At 39.7% G+C, this 25,802-nt stretch overlaps 1 pseudogene; it reads left to right on the top strand.

Moving 5' to 3' along the window:
• The first annotated feature begins 13,263 nt into the window (after positions 1-13,263).
• LOC108719770 lies at positions 13,264-19,367 on the top strand (annotated as a pseudogene).
• The last annotated feature ends 6,435 nt before the right edge of the window (positions 19,368-25,802 follow it).

Here is a 25,802-nt window from a genome sequence, read left to right as displayed (position 1 = left end):
CCGCAGAACAGTTCGCTACATCCCTACTCTTGTGATTGGTCAATATTAACCGATATGGAAATAAAGTTGGTTTGGTGGGTTGTTCTCTCCCTATGTTATTACGGGATAGGGAAATTGAGGCTTACTTGGCACAGCTCAACACATGGTAATGTGTCGGAATGTCAGACCTTATCTTGAAAGGGATTGGGTGATGTCAAATTGACATAGAGTCTAGGCAAAGGGCTATGTGATTGACAGTTCTTGTGATAGATGGGTGTGGGTTTTCCTATTCTTTTATATGGAAGGGGCTAATCTATAATAGGCAAAGGGCTATGTTGTTGACAGGCAGTCTTTGACATGGATTGGAAAGTTCTTTTGTGATTGGTCAACTTTGACCGATATGGAAAAGAAGGAGACTTGGTGGGTTGTTCTTTCCCTATGGTATTACGGGATTAGGGAAGTTGAGGTTTACTTGGCACAGCTCAGCACATGGTAATGTGTTGAATGTCAGACCTTATCATGATAGGGATTTGGTGATGTCAAATTGTCATAGAGTCTAGGCAAAGGGTTATGTGACTGACAGTTCTTGTCATAGATGGGTGTGGGTCTTCCTATTCTTTTGTATGGAAGGGGCTAATCTATAATAGGCAAAGGGCTATGTGACTGACAGTTCTTGTGATAGATGGGTGTGGGTTTTCCTATTCTTTTGTATGGAAGGGGCTAATCTATAATAGGCAAAGGGCTATGTTGTTGACAGGCAGTCTTTGACATGGATTAGAAAGTCCTCTTGTGATTGGTCAACTTTGACCGATATGGAAATGTAGGAGACTTGGTGGGTTGTTCTCTCCCTATGGTATTACGGGATAGGGAAGTTGAGGCTTACTTGGCACAGCTAAAAACAAGGTAATGTGTTGAATGTCAGATCTTATCATGATAGGGATTGGGTGATGTCAAATTGTCATAGAGTCTAGGCAAAGGGCTATGTGACTGACAGTTCTTGTGATAGATGGGTGTGGGTCTTCCCATTCTTTTGTATGGAAGGGGTTAATCTATAATAGGCAAAGGGCTATGTTGTTGACAGGCAGTCTTTGACATGGATTGGAAAGACCTCTTTTGATTGGGCAACTTTGAGTGATATGGAAAAGAAGAAGACTGGGTGGGTTTTTCTCTCCCTATGGTATTACGGGATGGGGAAGTTGAGGCTTACTAGGCACAGCCCAAAACATGGTTATGTGTTGTAATGGCAGAAGTTATTGTCATGGAAGGTCTTGGCCGATTTTAATTTTCCATTGAGGCTAAGTAAAGGGCTATGGGACAGACTGTGCTCTTGTGACAGTAGCTTGTGGGTTTTCCTATTCTGTTATGTGTAAGGGCGTAATCAATAATAGGCAAAGTGCTGTGTTATTGACAGGCAGTGTTTGATATGGATTGGAAAGTCCTCTTGTGATTGGTCAACTTTGACCGATATGGAAATGTAGGAGACTTGGTGGGTTGTTCTCTCCCTATGGTATTACGGGATAGGGAAGTTGAGACTTACTTGGCACAGCTCAGCACGTGGTAATGTGTTGGAATGTCAGACCTTATCATGATCGGGATTGGGTGATGTCAAATTGTCATAGAGTCTAGGCAAAGCTCTATGTGACTGACAGTTCTTGTGATAGATGGGTGTGGGTCTTCCTGTTCTTTTGTATGGAAGGGGCTAATCTATAATAGGCAAAGGGCTATGTGACTGGCAGTTCTTGTGATAGATGGGTTTGGGTCTTCCTATTCTTTTGTATGGAAGGGGCAAATCTATAATAGGCAAAAGGCTATGTGACTGACAGTTCTTGTGATAGATGGGTGTGGGTTTTCCTATTCTTTTGTATGGAAGGGGCTATGTGACTGACAGTTCTTGTCATAGAGGGATGTGGGTCTTCCTATTCTTTTGTATGGAAGGGGCTAATCTATAATAGGCAAAGGGCTATGTGACTGACAGTTCTTGTGATAGATGGGTGTGGGTTTTCCTATTCTTTTGTATGGAAGGGGCTAATCTATAATAGGCAAAGGGCTATGTCGTTTACAGGCAGTCTTTGACATGGATTGGAAAGTCCTCTTGTGATTGGTCAACTTTGACCGATATGGAAATGAAGGAGACTTGGTGGGTTGTTCTCTCCCTATGGTATTACGGGATAGGGAAATTGAGGCATACTTGGCACAGCTCAATACATGGCAATGTGTTGAATGTCAGACCTTATCATGATCGGCATTGGCTCATTTCAAATTGTCATAGAGTCTAGGCAAAGGGCTATGTGACTGACAGTTCTTGTGATAGCTGGTAGTGGGTCTTCCTATTTGTTTTTATGGAAGGGGCTAATCTATATTAGACAAAGGGCTATGTTGTTGACAGGCAGTTTTTGACATGGATTGGAAAGTCCTCTTGTGATTGGTCAACTTTGACCGATATGGAAATGAAGGAGACTTGGTGGGTTGTTCTCTCCCTATGGTATTACGGGATAGGGAAGTTGAGGCTTACTTGGCACAGCTCAATACATGGTAATGTGTTGAATGTCAGACCTTATCATGATTGGGATTGGCTCATTTCAAATTGTCATAGAGTCTAGGCAAAGGGCTATGTGGCTGACAGTTCTTGTGATAGATGGGTGTGGGTTTTCCTATTCTTTTGTATGGAAGGGGCTAATCTATAATAGGCAAAGGGCTATGTTGTTGACAGGCAGTCTTTGACATGGATTGGAAAGTTCTCTTGTGATTGGTCATTTTTGACCGATATGGAAAAGAGGGAGACTTGGTGGGTTGTTCTCTCCCTATGGTATTATGGGATAGGGAAGTTGAGGCTTACTTGGCACAGCTCAACACATGGTAATGTGTTGAATGTCAGACCTTATTATGATAGGGATTTGGTGATGTCAAATTGTCATAGATTCTAGGCAAAGGGCTATGTGACTGACAGTTCTTGTGATAGATGGGTGTGGGTCTTCCTATTCTTTTGTATGGAAGGGGTTAATCTATAATAGGCAAAGGGCTATGTTGTTGACAGGCAGTCTTTGACATGGATTGGAAAGTCCTCTTGTGATTGGTCAACTTTGACCGATATGGAAATGAAGGAGACTTGGTGGGTTGTTCTATCCCTATGGTATTACGGGATAGGGAAGTTGAGGCTTACTTGGCACAGCTCAGCTCAGCACATGGTAATGTGTTGAATGTCAGACCTTGTCATGATAGGGATTGGGTGATGTCAAATTGTCATAGAGTCTAGGCAAAGGGCTATGTGACTGACAGTTCTTGTGATAGATTGGTGTGGGTATTCCTATTCGTTTTTATGGAAGGGGCTAATCTATAATAGGCAAAGGGCTATGTTGTTGACAGGCCGTATTTGACATGGATTGGAAAGTCCTCTAGTGATTGGTCAACTTTGACCGATATGGAAATGAAGGAGACTTGGTGGGTTGTTCTCTCCCTATTTTATTACGGGATAGGAAAGTTGAGGCTTACTTGGCACAGCCCATTACATGGCAATGTGTTGAATGTCAGACCTTATCATGATCGGGATTGTGTGATGTCAAATGGTCATAGAGTCTAGGCAAAGGCCTATGTGACTGACAGTTCTTGTGATAGATGGGTGTGGGTGTTCCTATTCATTTTTATGTAAGGGGCTAATCTATAATAGGCAAAGGGCTATGTTGTTGACAGGCAGTCTTTGACATGGATTGAAAAGTCCTCTTGTGATTGGTCAACTTTGACCGATATGGAAATGAAGGAGACTTGGTGGGTTGTTCTCTCCCTATGGTATTACGGGATAGGGAAGTTGAGGCTTACTTAGCACAGCTCAACACATGGTAATGTGTTGGAATTTCAGACTTTATCAGGATTGGGATTGGCTCATTTCAAATTGTCGTAGAGTCAAGGCAAAGTTCTATGTGACTGACAGTTCTTGTCATAGATGGGTGTGGGTCTTCCTATTCTTTTGTATGGAAGGGGTCCAATCTATAATAGGCAAAGGGCTATGTTGTTGACAGGCAGTCTTTGACATGGATTGGAAAGTCCTCTTGTGATTGGTCAACTTTGACCGATATGGAAATGAAGGAGACTTGGTATGTTGTTCTCTCCCTATGGTATTACGGGATAGTGGCGATGTCAAACTGTCATAGAGGCTAGGCTAAGGGCTATGTTGTTGACAGACAGTCTTTAACATGAATTGGAAAGTCCTCTTGTGAATGGTCAACTTTTAATATGGAAATAAAGTTGTTTTGGTGGGGTTTTCTCTCCCTATGGTATTACGGGATAGGGAAGTTGAATGAATGTGTTCGGGACTTTTAATGGGCAGAGAAGGTTCTGGGTAGAGTTAATTAGAGACAAAAATGGAATTGGTTGGACTATCTCATCCTCCCCAGTCCTTCTCAATTAGAAGCAACAAAGTGTACCTTTTTTACTCTGGTCAGCCTACTTTTTGTAGGAATTGTTACACTTTTGGACACACCAAAGATGAGTGTTCTACAGGGCTGTGCTGTCGGAACTGTTTTAAACCTGGACACAAAACCTCAGAGTGCCAAGTGTCAAGGAAATGCCATTTTTGTGGGTTTGATAAACATCTTGCCAGACAATGTACTAATGCTAAAACCTATGCAGATGTTGTTGCTAAACCTGTTCAATTGGCTCAAGATGCAGAAACTGAGTTTACAGTGGAGCAAATAATACACAGTGAACCTGCCTCTTTAAGCACTGTTGGAGTGGAAACACCTACCTCGTTAAGCACTGTTGGAGTGGAAACACCTGCCTCATTAAGTGCTGAAGGAGTGGAAACACCTGACTTGCTAAGTGCTGAAGGGGAGGATTCCATACAGACTCTGAGAGAGAAACCTGAAATCCCTCAGGAAATGGACATTGAAAAACAATCTCTTAAGCGCAAAAATGATCCAGAACAAGGGATTGAAATAGAAAGTGGTGCCTCTACTCCATGGAGTGAGCGAATCGATGACTTCTCCAGCTCAGAGGGAGTACCAGGGGGGATACTTCAGTGGCTTTTGATTCTGACTCATCAGCCCCCTCCTCATCTTTTTTGGACAAAGAAAAAGTAGATGAACTGACCCGAACTTTAGCCTTTCCTGAGACTGAGAACATTTTATCTAAGTCAAAAAAGAAAAAAGAGGAGCTCATGACTCCTAGTGCCAGATCCAAAGTTAAAGGGGTGGCAAAAAAGAAAAGTTAATTTTGATGTTTGGTTTTTTTTCTCCCTTTAATTTTTTCCTATGGTTCTTAAGATAGGCTCTATGAATGTTAGGAGCATCAGATCATTGCACAGAAGAACTGCATTCCTAAAAAAATCTGTTATCTTTCAATTTTGATGTTTTGTGTTTACAGGAGTGTTTCCTGACAGAAGAGACAAAAATTTCTGGATGGGAATCCGGATCATGTGTTTGGTCCACTAGAACAGAAAGAAACGCCGGAGTTGGTGTTCTGTTTAAAAATAAATAGTCCAAGGGAGAGCCCTATTAGTTAATTTTCTCTTTAATGACCAAGAATTTAAATTAATAAATGTGTATGCCCCTACAGATAAAAGGGAAAGATTTCAACTGTTTGAAAAACTAAAATATTTTCTCTGTGGTCGAGATAATTTTATACTAGTAGGCGATTTCAACTGTATAGTTAATCCTGGTGATAGAGAAGGTGGGAGGGATGGAAGTGGAGGCTTGGATAATTCTAGTAAAGAATTAAAAGATATCATAAGTACCTTTGGTTTCCAAGATGCCTATAAGGAATATGGTGTTGAAAATAAAGGGTTTACTTACTGATAGTGGAAATGTGTGTTCACAAAATTGATTTTTGTTTACTCAGATCAATCCAGGTCCAGCACTTTAATTTAAGAAGATTGCCTTTTTCGGATCATGCATGTTTAGAGTGTGTAGTAAGTATAAATGGTGAGAATGAATAAGGGAAGGGTGTATGGAAACTAAATGTTACTTTGTTGGATGATGTGGCTATTAAGAATGAGTATGAATTCATTTTCAAGAAATAGGAAGAGAAAAAAAATGATTTTGAAAATATTGTAAACTGGTGGGAATGGGTAAAGATAGAGACAAAGAGATTTTTTGTTAAAAAGGGGTGTGAGAAAGCAAAGAAAGAAAGGTATGAGTATGAAAGATGGCAATTAAGATTGGAATACTTGGAGGAGTTGAGACGGTTGGGGGAGGAGGTAAATGAGGAAATTAAAGAAGCTAGGCAAACTGTGAGAAAACTGTTAGAGGAAAATGGGAAGAAAATTATAGCTCAGGCTAAATTGACTGTTAAGGAGAATGATGAAAAATGTTCAAAATTTTTCTTTAAAAAAGTTTTTGGGAAAAGAATGGGTATGTTAAAGGTGTTGGATGAAAATGGGGAAGATGTAAAAGGGAAGAGTGAAATTCTCAAGACTGTTCAATGTTTTTATAAAAGTCTTTATTCTGAAAAAACACAAGACAAATCTCTTGAGAAAGATTGCTTGGGTGAAATTGTGGAATGTTTGGATGTTTTTAGATGCCATCATTTACAAGTGGGTAATCTCCACCCCCCACTTTCGACTGGACAGAGCACATTCCAAAGCAATTAGCTTTTAATTATAGTTTATATAGTCCTCCCCCACCCATTCCTCCTTGTTTTATAATTCAGCCACTTAGGGAGGGTCTTGTAAATGATGCCATCTATTAACCAGGAAAAGAAAATTTCGGTAAGTATGATATTAATTTTCTTTTTTCCCTGGTTAATATGGCATCCTTTACAAGTGGGATATATATAAGCAGTATCCAGGGTGGGTTGTAAGTATATAAATAACAGAAAACCATATTGCATTTGAACATGGAAAAAAATAATCTTTATTCTTTGTAAGATTGGACTGCTGACAGAACACTCTGTCCAAATTCCGTTTCCGCTGCCGATCTCACATCCAAACGGTAATGTTTCAAAAAAGTGGAGAAGGAACTCCATGTAGCAGCCTTACAGACCTCTTCTGGAGATATTTGTGCCTCCATAGCCCATGAAGCACTTACAGCTCTAGTGCAGTGTGCCTTAATCCCCTCCGGAATCTGTTTCCCCTTTGACCTGTAAACCTTCTGGATTTCTGTAATTATCCACCTACTTATGGTGGAGATGGCTGCCGCCTGTCCCCTCTTTACTCCAGAAGGGATAACAAACAATTGTTGAGACTTTCTCCAACCAGCTGTTCTCTTCAAGTAAACGGACAAGCATCTGACTAAATCTAAAGTGTTCCACTTTTCCTCCTGTTCACCTTGAGGTTTTGGAAAATATGCCGGAAGTACTACCTCCGCATCCAAATGGAACGATGTCAACACTTTCGGTAGAAACTCTGGATTTAATCTTAAAATAACCTTATCTTCCTGGATCACTGTGAAAGGTTCTTTAGATGACATAGCTCTTAATTCACTAACCCTTCTTGCTGATGTTATTGCTGTCAGCAAGACTGTCTTATGGGTTAGTATTGTGTCTGATACCTCTTGTAGAGGTTCGAAAGGATGTCCCGTCAATGCCTCCAATACTAGAGGTAGATTCCATGACGGGGAGATGTTTCTTCTAGGAGGTCTCATCCTGAATATAGCTGCCATAAATTGTATCATAGCTGGCTGTTGAGCCCAAGCTTTTCCCGTAAAAGCTGAAATTGCTGACACCTGAGACTTTAGGGTTCGTAAACTTAGACCCTTCTCCAGTCCCTTTTGTAAAAATTCCAAAATATTCGATATTGTCATTTCTTTTACCGAAATCTGTCTCTCTTTGAGATATTCCATGAAAACTTTCCATGTTCTTTGATATGCTTTATTTGTCGAGGATCTCCGTGAATTCATCATGGTCTCAACCACCGAAGATGGTAATCCCACTTCAACTAATCTGTCCCTCTCAAATACCATGCCTTGAGGGCTAGTGCATGGGCTTGTGGATGTCTCACTGGACCCTGTGTTAACAAATCAGGTATGTTTGCCAACTGCATTGGATTATCCACCACCATCCGCCTGAGTAATGGATACCATGGTCTCCTTGGCCAATCTGGGATAATCACCACAGCTTCTGCTTGGTCCTGTCTTATCTTCCTTAGTACTCTCGCGATTAATGGAATAGGTGGAAAGATATATAAAAGACCGGTGCTCCAATCCTGTGTCAATGCATCCGTTGCTATCGCTGCTGGATCGGGAAATCTCAAATAAAACTGATGTACCTTCCTGTTCTCTCTTGTCGCCATCAAGTCTATTACTGGTCTTCCCCACCTGTGTACAATCTTTTCGAAAGCTTGTTGACTGATCTGCCATTCGTGTCTATCTAACCGACTCCGACTCTAACTCTAACCGTCTGCTATATTGTTTTCTCTTCCAGGCAGATAGATCGCTGACAGATCTTGTAGATTGTTCTGTGCCCAAGTCATTACTGGTTCCAATTCCTTCATCAATTGTACACTTCTGGTTCCTCCTTGTTTCTCCAGATAACATCTTACTGTAGTGTTGTCCACTAGAACCATTAGCGATTTTCCTCTGAAGAAATGTCCAAAGTTCTGTAGGGCTAATGCTACTGCTCTCAGTTCTCGAACATTTGCTGGAAGTACACTCTTCTTCTGCGACCAAGTTTCTTGTGTTACTTCTGCTCTCCAATATGCTCCCCAACCTGTGGTACTAATTGACTTTTTTCCTGGTTGATGACCCAACCATGCTTTTCCAGAAATGTAATGACTAGATTTCGATGTATCTTCAGACTGTGAGGATCCTTTGCCAGGAGGAGAATGTCGTCTAAATAATGATAGACACTGATTCCTTGTCTTCTTAAATGTGCTATTAACGTAATAAGCACCTTCGAAAACACTCTTGGTGACGTTTCCAGGCCGAATGGCAGACAAGTGAATTGAAAATGTTGATTCTTTCCCACTGTGAAACGAAGAAATCTCTGGTGCGCTCTTGCCACTGGGATGTGTAAATACGCATCCTTCAAGTCTATTGACAACATCCAATCTCCTGGACTGATTTCCGGAATTATTGTGAACAATGATTCCATCTTGAATGGTTTCACCACCAGATGTTTGTTGAGTTCTCTCAGATCTAACACTGGCCTGAAATCTCCTGTTCTCTTTTTTAGCCTGAAAATGGGTGAATAGAATCCTGTTCCTTGCTGAGGCTCTGGTACTACTGTAATCGCCCCTTGCTTCTGCAACTGTTCCACATAATTGAAGAGAATTCTCTTCTTCTCCCTGTTGTGTGGAATCTCTGAAATAATTAATTGATCCTTCGGAGCAATCATCTTGAATTCTAGACAATATCCTTTTTTTATTGTACCTAACACCCACTGATCTGATATTGACTTTGCCCAAATCCCTATAAACTTCGATAATCTTCTGGGGATGTTTTGGATTTGGGCTGCCTCTATCTCAGAAATATCTTCTTGCGCCTCTTGTTGTTGAGCTTCTGCCTCTCTCAACCCTTGCAGATGTACTTTGACCTCTCTTCCAACTTTGTGGTTGATTATACTCTCTTCCCGTTCGATATGCCTTCTGATCCCTAAACGTTGCTCTACTCCGAAACGATTGTCTCTGTTTATCCAGAAAGGAATCAGTTGAAAAGTTCTGTCTGCGCTCCTGCGGCAAAAAGACGCTCTTACCTCCTGTTACCTTCTTTATGAGGTCTTCCAATCTAGCGCCAAAAAGCATATCACCTTCGAATGGTATATTGCATAGGTTTGCCTTAGAGGCTTTATCTGCATTCCATGACCTAAGCCACAATGCTCTTCTGGAGGCAACCGATAATGTTAGAGCCCTGGATGAGGTCTTTATTAAATCAATAGATGCCTCTGCTACAAAATCTGTAGCAATCTTGAGATCTGACATAGACTTGATCACAGTCTCTCTATCCACTCCGTGTTTAAGAAATCTCTCTATATTATGTATCCAGGACTGCATTGCTCTTGAAACTGAGGCTAATGCTATCGCTGGTCTGCAAGAAGCCGCTGTGGCTAAATAATTTCTTCAGCATAGTTTCCATTTTACGATCCATAGGATTAGCGAATGAAGAAACATCGTCCACTGGTAGCACTGTTCTCTTAGAGAGTCTAGCCACTGCTGCGTCCACTTTAGGGGTCTTTTCCCATATCTTCTCTTGATCTGAAGCAAATGGGTATAATCTCTGGATCTTATTCTGTATTGTAAACCTCGCATCTGCCTTCTCCCATTCTGCTGTGATTATCTCTTTTATTGTTTCATGTAGCGGAAAAGTTTGCCTTTCTTTTTTAAGGACCTTAAACGGGTTACTCGTAGAGGGTTGTGCCTCATGCTCCTCTGTTAGCTTTAATTCCTCTCTTACAGCCTTTATCAATGGCTCTACATAAATAAAGTCAAAGGTTGGGAATTGTTCCGTCACATCTTCCTCCTCTAACTCAGATAATTCTCCCTCAGAAGAGTCTCTTACAGGCGAGTCCTCTATAGCGAAACATTCTCTCTCCGCTACTCTCTTCCTTGTTTGTTTTATCTTCCCTGCAGTTGAGGCTTCTTTTATGCCTTGTGCTACTGCCTCCTTAATCCAGGACATAATGTCCACAGAATCCGCTGAAGTTTCTCCAGACAACTTCTTTGAGCATGCCAAACAAAATTTTGAATGTCTCACTGCTGGATTCTCACAAGCAGCACACCTTGGCTTTTCTCTTGTTCTTACTGGGGAAGACACACTGATGTAGTATCGAGAGAAGGCAAGAGAGGAGATGGATAGAGAGAGAAGAGAGAAAAAATTTTTTTACTTTGCTGACATTATACCCTTCTTTTTATTGTGAAAAAACAAAAATAATGGCCCACCTCCTTTCATCTCTGCAAGCTACCTCTGGGCTATGTGAGAGACGCGACTCCATGGCAAAACTGCTGAATAAATATATAAACGTGAGTATTCTCACCAAACACCATACCATTAGCTGGCTTCTATATCAAATGCATACCGCTTGAATATTCAGCCTCCTGTGCATCCGCTGCCAACCGCTTCGGTGAACAGCCACACGCCAACCTCCCAACTCAGGGTTAGTGCGCGTGGAATCCCTTTCCTGGTAACCGTCAGCGCGTCCGCAAGCCCCGCCTACTTTTTGACGTCACCGTTAACGTCACTGCGGGCTTCGCTACTCGCTCCGTTTAACCCTGTGTCAGGCGCCTTTTGCCTCTCAACCACCAGGTTTGAGATATAACTTGCGCGTCCCTGCTACCATTACCACTAGGTAAGGTATTTTGCATCCTTCGGATCACGCTCTCTATTACTTGCTTAACAAACCACCAGGCATGTATCGCAAGAGTCTATCAGTGGGAAAAGAAGGGTAAAAGAAAATTCCCCCACTGGATTTGGGAGCCAACCAGGGGTCCCGTGGGCCAAATAAAAAGTCAAAGAAATAAATAAATTAAAAACTCCGCCAGTTAAACTGTAGGACAGATGAAAAAAAGACAAGGAGGAATGGGTGGGGGAGGACTTATATAAACTATAATTAAAAGCTAATTGCTTTGGAATGTGCTCTGTCCAGTCGAAAGTGGGGGGTGGAGATTACCCACTTGTAAAGGATGCCATATTAACCAGGGAAAATTGCATTGAAGTACTAGGTGTCATTTTTGGAGATGATATGTATGGGAAAGAAAGTTGGGAACGTGTATATAAGAGAATAAAGAGAAAAACAGATTTTTGGTCTTTAAGATCTCTAACTATAGAGGGGAGGATTTTAGTAATTAAAGCTGTTTTGATTCCAATTTTACTGTATATCAGTAATGTTTTTCCAGCTCTAGACAAATGTTTAAAAAAAAATTTAAGATTCATTTTTGTATTTTTTTGGAAATCTAGGATGGAAAAGTTGAGAAGGATGAAAGTTACTAAGAGTAAGAGGAATGGTGCTAAAGGTCTGATGGATATTGAGAGATTTTTGGCAGTCAAGTATGTGAGTATATGTGTGAAGTTAAGTTTGAAAGAAGGTTTGTCAGGGTGTATGGTAAGATATGCAGCTGGAAATGTTTTGGGAAATATCGTTTGTGTGAAGTAAATTTGAGTAAACCTGTGTGTTTTAAGTCACCGTGGTTTTATGTAAGAGTGGATCGTTGTATTAGGAGAAATAATTTGGAGAACGTGGTAGTGAAAGATTGGTGTGAAAATAAGAATGTTTTGAAGTTGGTAGAAGAGAGAGAAGAAATGGAAAGAATTGGTGGCTTGACAGAAAATGAAAGTAAGAAAGTGTGGAAAGTTGATGAAAGAGTTAACAGTACAAATCCTAACTTTTAATATGATGTTATATGGGTTATGTAATATTGAAGGTAAACAAGCCAGAATTCTGTGGCTTTTGGTTAACTGTGTGAAAGAAGTTCTGTGGGATGTGCGAAACATTTTGATATTCAATAAAACTGTTATTGAAGTTAATGAATGTGTCAGTATGATCCGTGGGAAGTTATTTTTATATGTCTTATGTGACCAGAAAAGATTTGGAAAGATAGATGCAGAAGGGATATGGAAATTCAAAAAGTGGAAGTCCTGGATCCTGGATTGATAATTTCCTTCACGTACTAATTTCTTTTGAAATGTGTTTTTCAAAATGTTTTAATACATTTTGTACATGTATTGGAATATCCTGAATTATTTCTTGTTTTTGAAATATGCACTGAAATACTTTGGATTTTTTTTTTTTTTCTACAAATTGAAATGGAAATGTTTATTTTTTTTTGACAAATGTTTTTATGATTGAATTTTAATAAAAAATTAAAAAAAAAAAAGCTTGGGTGATATCAACTTGCTATAGATACTAGGCAAAGGGCTATGTGACTAACATGGTTCTTGTGTTCTTGTGACAGAATGGTGTAGGTCTGCCTAATCTGTTATGTCTAAGTGGGCAATCTATAATAGGCTAAGGACTGTGTTGTTGACAGGCAGTCTTTGACATGGATTGGTAAGTCCTCTTGTGATTGGTCAACTTTGACTGATATGGTATTATGGGATAGGGAAGTCGAGGCTTACTAGGCACAGCTCAACACATGGTAATGTGTTGTAATTTCAGATGTTATTATCATGGAAGGATTTGGGCTATGTGCCGGAATGTCTTATCATCGACTGACATTCCTGGATTGCTTCTCGGCCTTTGGCGAAGACCTAGTGTCTGAAGCTTAGATGTCCGAAGACATTGCCCTTTGGTCTTGTGGCATCGGTATTGCACCTTAAGCCACATGCTGCTTTTAGGGGGCTTTCTATTCTGGAAAACGAGCGGCGACCACCCCTTACTCCAGCGGAGACCTTCGTGGTGAAACTGGGAGTGCTGCGTTTTGTGACAATGGAGGAGAGCCTTGTTCTGGTTTATGCTCGGTTAAAGAACTTTGTTCGGATCATCGTTGAGGAGGACGTGAACGTGGAGAGTCATCTGCTTTACATCGCGGATATCATTCTTCGTGATGTTGGACGAGTCGGGAGAAAGGAGATCCTGGCGATTCAGGACTACCCCCAACAGGGGGTCTATGATATCACCTTCGATGGAGATGGTGTATACTCCAAATTTCTGAGTATTTGGAGAAACAACGCTGAAGATGAGCGACTGAAGGGATTCAAAATTCTTCCTCATTTCCCAGAAGAAGAGGTAACTTTTGTGCCTTTAAAGGAAATTGAGATGGTGCTGAAGAATCACTGCAAGAAGGTGTCGTTCACAGGGAAGGCTTTCAATGAAATAGGTGTCTGGGCCTCAAAATATAGGTTCTGGGTAAGTTTCAAAGAGAACTCTTTCCCACCTGCCAGGTTTCGCCTGGGAAATGCAAATTTGGATTGTTATTTTTGAGGAATGCCTGAATTTTGTAAAAAATGCAAGCTGTATGGACATGGAGCAGAGATGTGCAATACGTGTGCAAATTGTGGAAAGTCTGAACATCTGGCAAAAGACTGCACTGAACAAAAAAAGTGTAACTTGTGTCTAAGAGTGAGGCACTTATATGCTATGTGTCCCCAAAGAAAAACAAGAAAAGTAAGTATTGTATAAAAAAAAAAAAAAAAGAAAAAAAAAGAACAGTTGTTGAAAAAAATAGACTCATATGAAATGTTGGTGCAAAGTTCCCTTGAAGAAACCTATTCAGGTAATTTGGCTGAAGGTGTTGATGAAATTGGAAAACCTGCAGTTAAAAAGGAAGTGATTAATAGGAAAACTGAGCAAGAAAATCCCAAAGAGAAGAAAAGTCGTGCTCCAAAACAGGAAAAAGCACCTACAAAGGGTGAAGTACTTTTTGATTTCTGGAAAGAAAAATCTGATATAGAAATAAATAATTTTTTTCAGAGTTGGCCAGATGAAGAAAGAAGAGCTTTTCTAATGAGAAATGACTTTAAAAGAGTTTAAAAAGAAAATTCTAGAGTTCAAAATGGAAGTGATTAGTTTAAAAGTTTTAATTTGAAAAAATAAAGTAAAAAGTAAGAAATTAAGTTACTATGATGTTGTAGAGTGATTGTGGTTTATTCTGCAATTCCTTTATTACTGAGTCAAAAAAAAAAAAGGGTTTGGGCAATGTGACTGACAGGGCTCTTGTGACAGAAGGGTGTGGGTCTTCCAATTCTGTTATGTGTAAGGGGGCAATCTATAATAGGCAAAGGGTCGTGTTGTTGACAGTCTTTAACATGGATTGGAAAGTCCTCTTGTGATTGGTCAACATTGACTGATATGGAAATGAAGAAGACTGGGTTGTTTTTTCTCTCCCTATGGTATTACGGGATAGGGAAGATGAGGCTTACTAGGCACAGCTCCACACATGGTAATGTGTTGCAATGTCAGATGATATCATGGAAGGGCTTGGGTGATGTCTACTTGCCATAAAGACTAGGCACAGGGTTATGTGATTGATTGGGCTCTTGTTACAGAAGTGTGTGGGTCTTCCTATTCTGTTATATGTAAGCGGGCAATCTATAATAGGCAAAGGGCTGTGTTGTTGACAGGTAGTCTTTGACATGTATTGGAAAGTCTGCTTGTGATTGGTAAATTTTGACTCATATGGAAATGAAGAAGACTGGGTGGAGTTTTCTCTCCCTATGGTAAAACAGGAAAGGGAAGTCAAGGCTTTCTAGGCACAGCTCAACACTTGGGATTGTGTTGTAATGTCAGATGATGGCAACTTGTCTTAGAGGCTAGGTAATGTGACTGACAAGGGCTCTTGTGACAGATTGGTGTGGGTCTTCTATTCTGTTATGTGTAAGGGGGGCAATCTAAAATAGGCAAAGGTCTGTGTTGTTTGCAGGCGTTCTTTGACATTAATTGGAAAGTCCTCTTATGATTGGTTAACTTTAACCGATATGGAAAAGAAGAAGACTGGGTAGGTTTTTCTCTCCCTATGGTGTTACAGGATAGGGAAGACAAGGCATTCTAGGCACAGCCCAACACATGGGATTGTGTTGCAATGTCAGATGATATTATCAAAGAAGGACTTGCGTGATGTCAGCTTGCCATAGAGACTATGCAAAGGCTATGTGACTGACAGGGCTCTTGTGATAGAAGGGTGTATGTCTCCTATTCTGTTATGTGTAAGGGGGCAATCTATAGTAGGCAAAGGGCTGTTTTGTTGACAGGAAGGCTTTGACATGGATTGGAAAGTTATCTTGTGATTGGTTAACTTAGACTGATATGGAAATGAAGAAGATTGGGTGGGTTTTTCTCTCCCTTTGGTATTGCTGGATAGGGAAGTCGAGGCTAACTAGGCACAGCTCAACACATGGTCATGTGTTGCAATGTCCGGTATTATTATCATGGAAGTGCCTTGGCGATGTTAATTTGCCATAGAGACTAGGCAAAGGGCTATGTGACTGACAGGGCTCTTTTGACAGAAGGCTGTGTGTCGTCCTATTTTGTTATGAATAAGGGGGAAATCTATAATAGGCAAAGGTCTGTGTTGTTGACAGGCAGTCTTTGACATGGATTGGAAAGTCTTCTTTTGATTGGTCATCTTTGACTGATATGGAAATGAAGAAGACTGGTGGGTTTTTCTCTCCCTATTGTATTACGAGATAGGGAAGTCAAGGCTTACTAGGCACAGCTCAACACATGACAATATATTGTAATTTCAGATGTTATTATCATGGAATGGCTTGGGCAATGTAAACTTGCCATAGAGACTAGGCAAAGGGCTATGTGACTGACAGGCTCTTAGAAATTACCAGCAGCACACTGTTAGTCTTGCATAAGTGCTCAAGTGCAGATTTATTGTGTAGCCCATAGCATATAAAGGCAACGTTTCGGACCTCCCAGGTCCTTTGTCAAGGGGCTTGACAAAGGACCTGGGTGGTCCGAAACATTGCCTTTATATGCTATGGGCTACACAATAAATCTGCACTTGAGGACTTATGCAAGACTAACAGTGTGCTGCTGGTAATTTCTTGGAGTATTGATGTGACCCTTTGACAGGATTGGGGTCTTCCGGTTCAGCACCTGGCACAGCAACTGTGAGACGAGTTGGGAGGTGAGCGCTCCATATTTGTGACTGACAGGCTCTTGTGATAGAAGGGTGTGTGTCTTCCTGTTATGTGTAAGGGGCAATCAAATGGCTTTGTTGTTGACTGGCATGCTTTGACATGTTTGGAAAGTCCTCTTGTGATTGGTCAAATTTGACTGATATTGAAAAGAAGAATACTGGGTGGGTTTTTCTCTCTCCATAGTATTACGGGATGGGAAAGTCAAGGCTTACTAGGCACAGCTCACCATATGGTATGGTATTGTGTTGTAATGTCAGATTTTATTGTCATGGAATTGCTTGGGCTATGTTAACTTGCCATAGAGGCTAGGCAAAGGGCTGTGTGACTGACATGGCTCTTGTGACAGAAGGGTGTGGGTATTCCTCTTCTTTTATGTGTTATGTGTAAGGTGGCAATCTATAATAGGCAAATGGCTGTGTTGACAGGCAGTTTTTGACACGGATTGGAAAGTCCTCTTGTGATTGGTCAACTTGGACTGATATGGAAATGAAGAAGACTCGGTGGGTTTTTCTCTCCCTATGGTATTTCAGGATTGGGAAGTTGAGGCTTACTAGGCAAAGCGCAACACATGGTTATGTGTTGCAATGAGAGATGTTATTATCATGGAAAGGCTTTGGAATGTCAGCTTGCTATAGAGACCAGGCAAAGGGCTATGTGACTGACAGGCACTTGTGGCAGAAGGGTGTGCTTCATTCTATTATGTGTAAGGGGGCAATCTGTAATAGGCTGTGTTGTTGACAGACAGTCTTTGACATGTATTGGAAAGTTCTCTTATGATTTGTCAACTTTGACTGATATGGAAATTAAGAAGACGTGGTAGGTTTTTCTCTCCCTATGGTATCACGGGATAGGGAAGTTGAGGCTTACTAGGCACAGCTCAGCCCAAGGCAATGTGTTGCATTGTCAGATGTTAGAATCATGGAAGGGCTTGAGAAACTTTAATTTTTCATAGAGTCTAGGCAAAGGGCTATGTGACTGACAGGGCTTTTGTGACAGAAGGTAGTGGGTCTTCCTATTCTGTTAGGTGTAAGGGGGCAATCTATAATAGGCAAAGGTCTGTGTTGTTGACAGGCAGCCTTTGACATGGATTGGAAAGTCTTCTTTTGATTGGTCATCTTTGACTGATATGGAAATGAAGAAGACTGGGTGGGTTTTTCTCTCCCTATGGTGTTACAGTATAGGGAATACTAGGCTTACTAGGCACAGCTTAACATGCGGTAATGTGTTGGAATGTAAGATATTATCATAGACTGACAGTTGCAAGTTGGTTGCTGCTTGGCCTTTTGGCTAAGTGTGGTAGGTAGAAATACCGAAAACCTTGACTGAATACATGCTGCAATTGGAGAGGGGGCATTCCTCGGAGAAATGAGTGGCGATCCCTGTGTTCTGGTTTTGCTCCACACTGATGCTTAGCAAGTTGCAGAATTGTATTTTAGGCTTCATCTGCTTGCTGCTATTGGAGAAGGAGCATTCCTCTCATTAAACAAGCTAATTTTCCCAGTGAATTACACCTACTGCTGGAAGATTTGATTTCTGCCTGCCTTACATCATGGACGCAGATGCTTTTCCAGTCTACGCCAGGCTGAAGAACTCCGTGAGGGTCATCTTTAAATGGAGGTGCAGACAAGGGAGGTCTGAAATAAGTTGTGGAGGACAGCGGAGCGGAGATCCTGTGCATCCAAGATTACCCCCAAAACAGAAGTCTATGACATCACCTTCACCACCAATGGGATTTTCAGAGACTTTGTTTTCGCAAAGAAATCTGTTAAAGACGATCCTAAATTAACAGTTATTTCTGTCGTCGAACACTGCATCGACGAAAGCATAATCCTTGTGGTCAAGAAGATGTATTCCCCGTATGTTCCAGTACAGGTAATTACTTCAAGAACATAAAACTGTTGGGGAAAATAAACAATGAATTTGGTATCTGGATAATTAAATATAGATACCAAGTGACTGTTATTAGGGATCAAGATGGTTTTGCCAGCAAAAGACATCCTCCTTCCCGGTTTAAGCTTGGTACCATTAAATGAGACCTTTATTATGATGGGATGCCCATTTTTTGCAGGAAGTGTAAACAGCATGGGCATTTAAAAGACCAATGCAAAGCTAAATGCACAAACTGTGGGAGTAAAGACCATTTAGTGTCAGAATGTCGAGAGGCCTTTTGCAGACTGTGCCAAAAGGATGGACATACGTTTTGAAATTGCCCCCTTAGAGCCACTAAATACAACAAGCCTACTGTTTGTTCTGTTGTTCCTGTTGTTATTTCAGAGACATCTACACCTAAAGTTTCTGAGGAACCAGAGCCAGCTTTCCTGCCTCCAGCTAAACAAGCAATGGATGAGACACCACTTCAACCTGAACGCAAGTTGAATTCTAGACAACGCAGACGACTTAAGCGGAAACAAATGGTGGCCAGCGGGCAGCTGACAGGAATACTCCACCCTTTCAGGGGTTGCTGGAAAACTGAATGGAGCTGAACCAGCCACCACCACCCAAGTGAGTTAACCCCCAGTGAAGGAACCTGAAAGAAAGGCTGTTAAAAAGTGAAAAATTGAATGTCAGCAACTGGAGGTTTCTCTATCTTCTGTTGAAAATCCAGATGAAACCATCCATATACATGTGGTCCTGGCGACACCTGAAGACCAGCAACCGGCCATTCCCAGCAATGTTCCAGATCCTCAGCCCAATCCTGAAACCCCCTCGGAAGGGGGCCTGGAAGTTGGGGAGAAAGGTAATGTGATTATAATGCCTGTGGAAGAGGAGCCAGCTGTGTCTGTTTTTGATGTATCTGTTTTTGCTCCAGGTTCTTCTTATAAAGGCGGTGGCATGCTAAGTGAGGTTGATAGTTCTCCAACTTCTACACTTTTTACTGTAGGAGGCAGACTCGGAGGAGGCAGAAAATTCTTACGGCGACAATGCTTGTTTGGCCGGCTTTGATGATGACCTGTAATTCTTCTTCTTTTTTTCATGAAAATGTCATCTATTCATGGAATTTCTTTAAATGTAAGAAGTATAAGGTCAAAAGTACAGAGAGTGGCTTTTTTGAACTTTTTATCTACTTTTACGGCTACTGTTTTCTTTTTACAGGAATACGGCATCCCTCATAGTCTGTTTTATAAAAAAAAAACATGAGAAAGATTGGTCTTTTGGTCCCTCTGTGTGGTCAGGGTCCAATGAATCTTCCTCTGCTGGCGTTGCGATTCTTTTTAAGGGAAATGTTTTAATTGATTATAAGCAAGAAATTTTAGCAGGCAGGATTTTATTGGTTAAAGGTTTTATTGATGGTTTTTAATGCCAATTTTTTAACTTTTATGGGTCACCAGATAGGAATACAAGAGCTGAAATGTTAGAATTGTTACCTCTTTTTATCAATGACTCTTGTCCCTTGATTTTAGCTGGTGATTTTAATTATTCTTAAAGGTGAAAAACGGTTCTCTCAAGCAACAAGGCAAAACTATGATAAAGCTTCCTTTAATTGTCAAAACCAAATAAAATATTTCAAACTATAAAACTTCCTTTAAGCTTAAAAATAATGTTTTAGATTTTAATCTTTCTGATGTTTTTAAGTGTTGTTACAAAGATTTGTCAGAAGAAGAGGGGGTGACCTGGAGCAATTCATTGTGTAGCTCCAGGATCGATTTTATTTTCTCTTCTAAGCAATTTGAACCGTTTTCATGTGACCTTTTAACCAATGTTTTTTCTGATCATAAACTTTTATCCTTTTGTGTAAAAATTGGTTTTAAGAAAACAAAAGGGAAAGGTGCCTGGAAATTGAATGTTTCCCTTTTTGATGACCCTCAAGTTTTAACAGATTTTATTGATTTCTACAGGAATTTTAGAAAGAAAAGGAACCCCAACTATCCTTTTTGTGTGTGGTGGGAGCACATGAAGAAAAGGATAAAAGATTTAAGAAAGCTAAACAAAAATGTGAATTTTTTTCTTCCTTGCATTGTCGGTTACAAACCTTATATAAAATGAAAAGCTATGATATTGATGTTTGTAAAGAGATGGCTGAATGTAAAAAAGAAATCTCAAAATGTCGTGTGCAAAAAGGAAAAGAAATCATTTTCAATTCTAGGGTAAAGCACATTGAATAGAATGAAACATGCTCTAGATATGTCTTGAAAAAGATTCTGTAAAAGAAGTGAAACATGCTTTTAATGCAGAATCTCAAGAGTTTTTATCAAGACCTTTAAATGAACAAAAATTTGTGAAACTATTAAGAGTTTTAAAAATGGCAAAGTCCCTGGTTTAGATGGCATTCTTATTGAATTTTATATTACTTTTTATGATGTTTTAAAAGATGACCTATTTTTACTGTTTTCTGAGGGTTTTTTTTTTCAAAACAGTTACCAGGATCCTGGAAAAAAGGAGTGGTTTCGCTTTTACATAAAAAAGGCAACAAATCAGATCTACAAAATTGGAGACCGATTACTCTCCTAAACAGCGATTACAAAATTTTGGCCAAAATTTGCGTAAATCGCTTAAAAAAAAGCAATTCATTGTAACCAAGTTTGTGGGGTCCCAGGCAGAAGTATCTGGGATAGGGATGTACCGAATCCAGGATTCGGTTCGGGATTCGGCCAGGATTCGGCCTTTTTCAGCAGGATTCGGATTCGGCCGAATCCTTCTGCCCAGCCGAACCGAATCTGAATTTGCATATGCAAATTAGGGGCGGAGGGAAATTGCATGACTTTTTGTCAGAAAACAAGGACGTAAAAAATGTTTTCCCGTTCCCACCCCTAATTTGCATATTCAAATTGGGGTTCGGATTCGGTTCGGTATTCGGCCGAATCTTTTACGAAGGATTCGGGGGTTCGGCCGAATCCAAAAAAGTGGATTCGGTGCATCCCTAATCTGGGATAATCTGAATTTAATGAAAGACATTATTGAAGATGTAAACAATAGGTATTGTAAACTTGCTATTTTATCTGTGGACTTTAAAAAGGCATTTGACAGAGTGTCACATTTTTATCTTTTCAAAGTTTTAGAAACCATGGGTATACCCAGTTCATTTTTACTTTCACTTAAAGCATTTTTTGATAATTGTTCAAATAAGGTTTCAGTAAATGGTTTTATGACAAAAGATGTCTTTTTAAAATCAGGGGTAAAACAAGGTTGTCCACTTTCCCCTTTGCTTTTTATTTGTGCTGTGGAACCACTTCTGTGCGCTATCCATAAGGATAAACAGATACATGGTGTACCCCTCCCGGGAGAGGGTGGTAATCAGGCAAAGGTATGCGCATACATGTATGATTTGGTTTTTTTCTGTAAGGATACATTGTCTATACAAAAAGTTTTAAAGCTAATTGAATTTTATAATTGTGCCTCTGGTTTTAAAGTCAACCCTGACAAGAGTTCTATTTTAAATCTTGGTCATATGAATTTGAAAGATGTTCCTGTGTCTGAAATTGAAACTATAAAAATTCTGGGTGTAAATTTTAATCAAGCAAATGATGAGGTAGAAAGCTGGATTATGGTGGCAAACAAAATCAATCAAAAAATTGGTATGTGGAATATGAGGAAACTATCAATGGAGGGGAAAATATTGATCATAAAGATGCTTTTTACCTATTTTACTATATTTGAGTCTGGTGTTTCCTCCACCTAGTGATTTCTTAAGCAAAATGACAAAAACTTGCTTTACCTTTTTTTGGAGTTCCAAAGCTGAAAGACTCAAAAGAAAACATGTTATGAAACCTAGGGAAAGAGGAGGGAAAAATTTTACAGATTTTAAAGCTTTTATTTATATTAAGTTCTTTGTTTTATGTCTAAACTCCCTTTTTAAAAATCATGATTGGTCTTATTTTGTACGTTTTAATGCTGTTTTTTTATGAGGAAAAATGGGTGGTTCAAAACTGTTTTAAATTCACCCTATGATTTCAATTTGCCAGTAAACTACAAGATTTTGGAAATTTTTTTATAAAAATAATATGGAATTATGTCCTATTGGAAACTTAAATGAAGCCAAATGTAAAATTGTGTGGAAAATGGTTAATTTAAATTGTTTTAATACACAAAAAGATCTTGCTTGGAGTTGTGTTCATCAATGCCTCCCATCTAAAGCTTTCCAAGCTTAGTGAGCTCACCAACGTGCCCCCGGTAAGGATGTGCCGGAGATGAAACAGTAAAGCACAACCTATGGACTTGCAAATTTGCACAAAGCTTCTGGACTAAAATTTTACCTCTTTTACTTAAAATTACGGACTTAAAGGACTTGAACTATTTTACTGTTTTATATGGTTTTATAGAATGCCCTACAAAAGATCAAAAAGTAATTGGATGGAAAATAATTAACTGTGGACTATGGAAAGCAAGAAATATTTTACTGTTTAAAAAGGATGTATTATTAGTTAATGATGTTATTCATTTGGCTTTAAAAGAAATGTTTTTATATGTGAAAAATGTGATAATGTCAGACAAATGGTTGTTAAAACAATGGTCATTTGTATTATGAATATGATTATTATTGTCACCATATTTCTTTGTGGTTTTAATGTAAATTATTGTGACCATATATCTTTGTTTTTTGTCAAAACTACAATACAATAAATAGTGCTTACCTGAAAAGGTATAGCCATTTTAAAAAAACAAAAAAAAAAGGGCTTTGGCGATGTCAACTTGCTATAGAGACTAGGCAAAGGGCTATCTGACTGACAGGGCCTTCCTATTCTATTATGTGTAAGGGGGCAATCTAAAAGGGATGTGCTGTTGACATGGCAGTCTTTGACATGGATTGGAAAGTCCTGTTGTGATTGGTCAACTTTGACTGATATGGAAATGAAGAAGACTGGGTGGGTTTTTCTCTCCCTATGGTGTTATGGGATAGGAAAGTTGAGGCTTACTAGGCACAGCTTAACACATGGGCATGTGTTGTAATATCAGATATTGTCAAGAGCTTGGGTGATGTCAACTCGCTATAGAGACTAGGCAAAGGGCTATGTAAATGCCAGGGCTCTTGTGGCAGAAGGGTGTGGGTCTTCCTATTCTGTTATGTGTAAGGGGGCAATCTATAATAGGCAAAGGGCCGTGTTGTTGACAGGAAGGCTTTGACATGGATTTTAAAGTTATCATTTTATTTTTTTAGATGGGGTCAGTGACCTCCATTTGAAAGCTGGAAAGATTCAGAAGAAGAAGGTGAATAATTCAAAAACTATAAATAATAAATACTGAAGACCAGTTGAAAGGTTGCTTAGAATTAGTTATTCTATAACATAATTACATTTAACTTAAAGGTGAACCACCCCTTTAAAAGTGAACAACCCCTTTAAGACTGATATGTGGAGGTGGCTGTCCCAAGGGATTTCTGCTGGCCGCAAAGTAAAGGGAACCCAGTCTGGAAAATGACTCAGACAAGAAGCTATTCTGCTGGAGGGCATCTGGGCCACTAGCTGGTGTTGCATAACGGTGTATCTCAAGCCTAACAATGGAGAAAGTGGGGACATATCACCAGGAACTGAAATCGGAACAATTCAATTGAATTATGATTAAATTAGGACTAATAATGACACAAGTCATTGAAACCTACTGAAACCAATGAAAAGGGAAAATATCACCCCAGCTTAATTGGCTGATGCAGTTATTCAGGATATTGAAAAATATCTTAAAGGGATACTTGTCATGGGAAAATATTTTATTTTCATCAGCATCATGCATCAGTTAATAGTGCTGCTCCAGCAGAATTCTGCACTGAAATCCATTTCTCAAAAGAGCAAACAGATTTTTTTATATTTAATTTTAAAATCTGACATGGGGCTAGACATATTGTCAGTTTCCCAGCTGCCCCAGTCATGTGACTTGTGCTCTGATAAACTTCAGTCACTCTTTACTGCTGTACTGCAAGTTGGAGTGATATCACCCCCCTCCCTTCCCCCCCCCAGCAGCCAAACAACAGAACAATGGGAAGGTAACCAGATAGCAGCTCCCTAACACAAGATAACAGCTGCCTGGTAGATCTAAGAACAACACTCAATAGTAAAATCCAGGTCCCACTGAGACACATTCAGTTACATTGAGTAGGAGAAACAACAGCCTGCCAGAAAGCAGTTCCATCCTAAAGTGCTGGCTTTTTCTGAAAGCACATGACCAGGCAAAATGAGCTGAGATGCACCTACACACCAATATTACAACTAAATACACTTGCTGGTTCAGGAATGACATTTTATATTGTACAGTGAATTATTTGCAGTGTAAACAGTGTCATTTAGAAATAAAATCTACACCATAAAAATCCCTTTAAACTGATCATGTCAGAAACAAGGGTTTTAGGTCTTGGCAGCAGCTCCTGTTATAGTTTATGTATAATAAGTAGTATATAACATTTGGTTTCCCACTAAAACTTCCAGAACCAGCCAAATATTTACTTAACCCAAATGAAAAACTGGTTTTAGCTGACACAGCATAAGTGATACCTGCCAATAGGGATGAACTCTGAAAAGTCAACTAACATCTCCTCATTCTCATCAATTTCCAACTAATTAACTCACATTGGCTCTGATTTCATTGCAATAACTAATTACTTATACAGGTACTGTATGGGACTTGTTATCCAGAATGCTCGGGACCTGGGGTTTTCCGGATAATGGATCTTCCTTTAATGTGGATCTTCATGCCTTAAGTCTACTAGAAAATCATATAAACATTAAATAAACCCAATAGGTTGGTTTTGCCTCCAATAAGGATTAATTATATCTTAGTCGGGATCAAGTACAAGTTACTGTTTTATTATTACACAGAAAAAAGAAATTGTTTTGAAAAATTTTAATTATTTGGATCAAACAGGAGTCTATGGAGGACAGCCTTTTTTTGTAATTTCTGGATAAACAGGTTTCCCGATACCTGATCCTAAACCTCTTCTTTGTGCCTGGGGATGACAAGTGCAACACCAAGGGGTCTTAAAAGAGAAGGAAAGCTACAGAAGCAGTTTATTGGCAATAGATTATTATTAGATCATTCTATATTTATTCTATAATAATCAGCTCTAGAAGCTCTCTGTTTGTTTAGGATAGCAGCTGCCATATTAGCTTGGTGTGACATCACATCCTGCCTGAGTCTCTCCCTGCTCACTCATAGCTCTGGGCTCAGATTACAGCAGGGAGGGAGGGAGAGAGGAGCAAACTGAGCATGCTCAAGCCCTAGCCCTGGAGGTTTAAGATGAAAACAGTTAGTCTGATACAGAAGCCCATGAGTACACAATAGAAGGAAAGAAATGTGATGTTTCTTTTGAAAGAGGACTCAGAGCAGCGTTACTTTGAGGGTTTACTGGTATATTTATATAATTTTCTATATTACCCCCTAAATCACTTTCCCTTATAAAGCTGTTCAAAATCCTGCACATTTTTCAGATGAGAAATTATAATTTTCTCCTTTTTT

The sequence above is a fragment of the Xenopus laevis genome, chromosome 6S (genome assembly GCF_017654675.1).
Source record: "Xenopus laevis strain J_2021 chromosome 6S, Xenopus_laevis_v10.1, whole genome shotgun sequence".
Taxonomy (NCBI): domain Eukaryota; kingdom Metazoa; phylum Chordata; class Amphibia; order Anura; family Pipidae; genus Xenopus; species Xenopus laevis.
The sequence above is the reverse complement of the archived record's forward strand: the minus strand, read 5'-3'. Positions and strand labels throughout refer to the sequence as shown.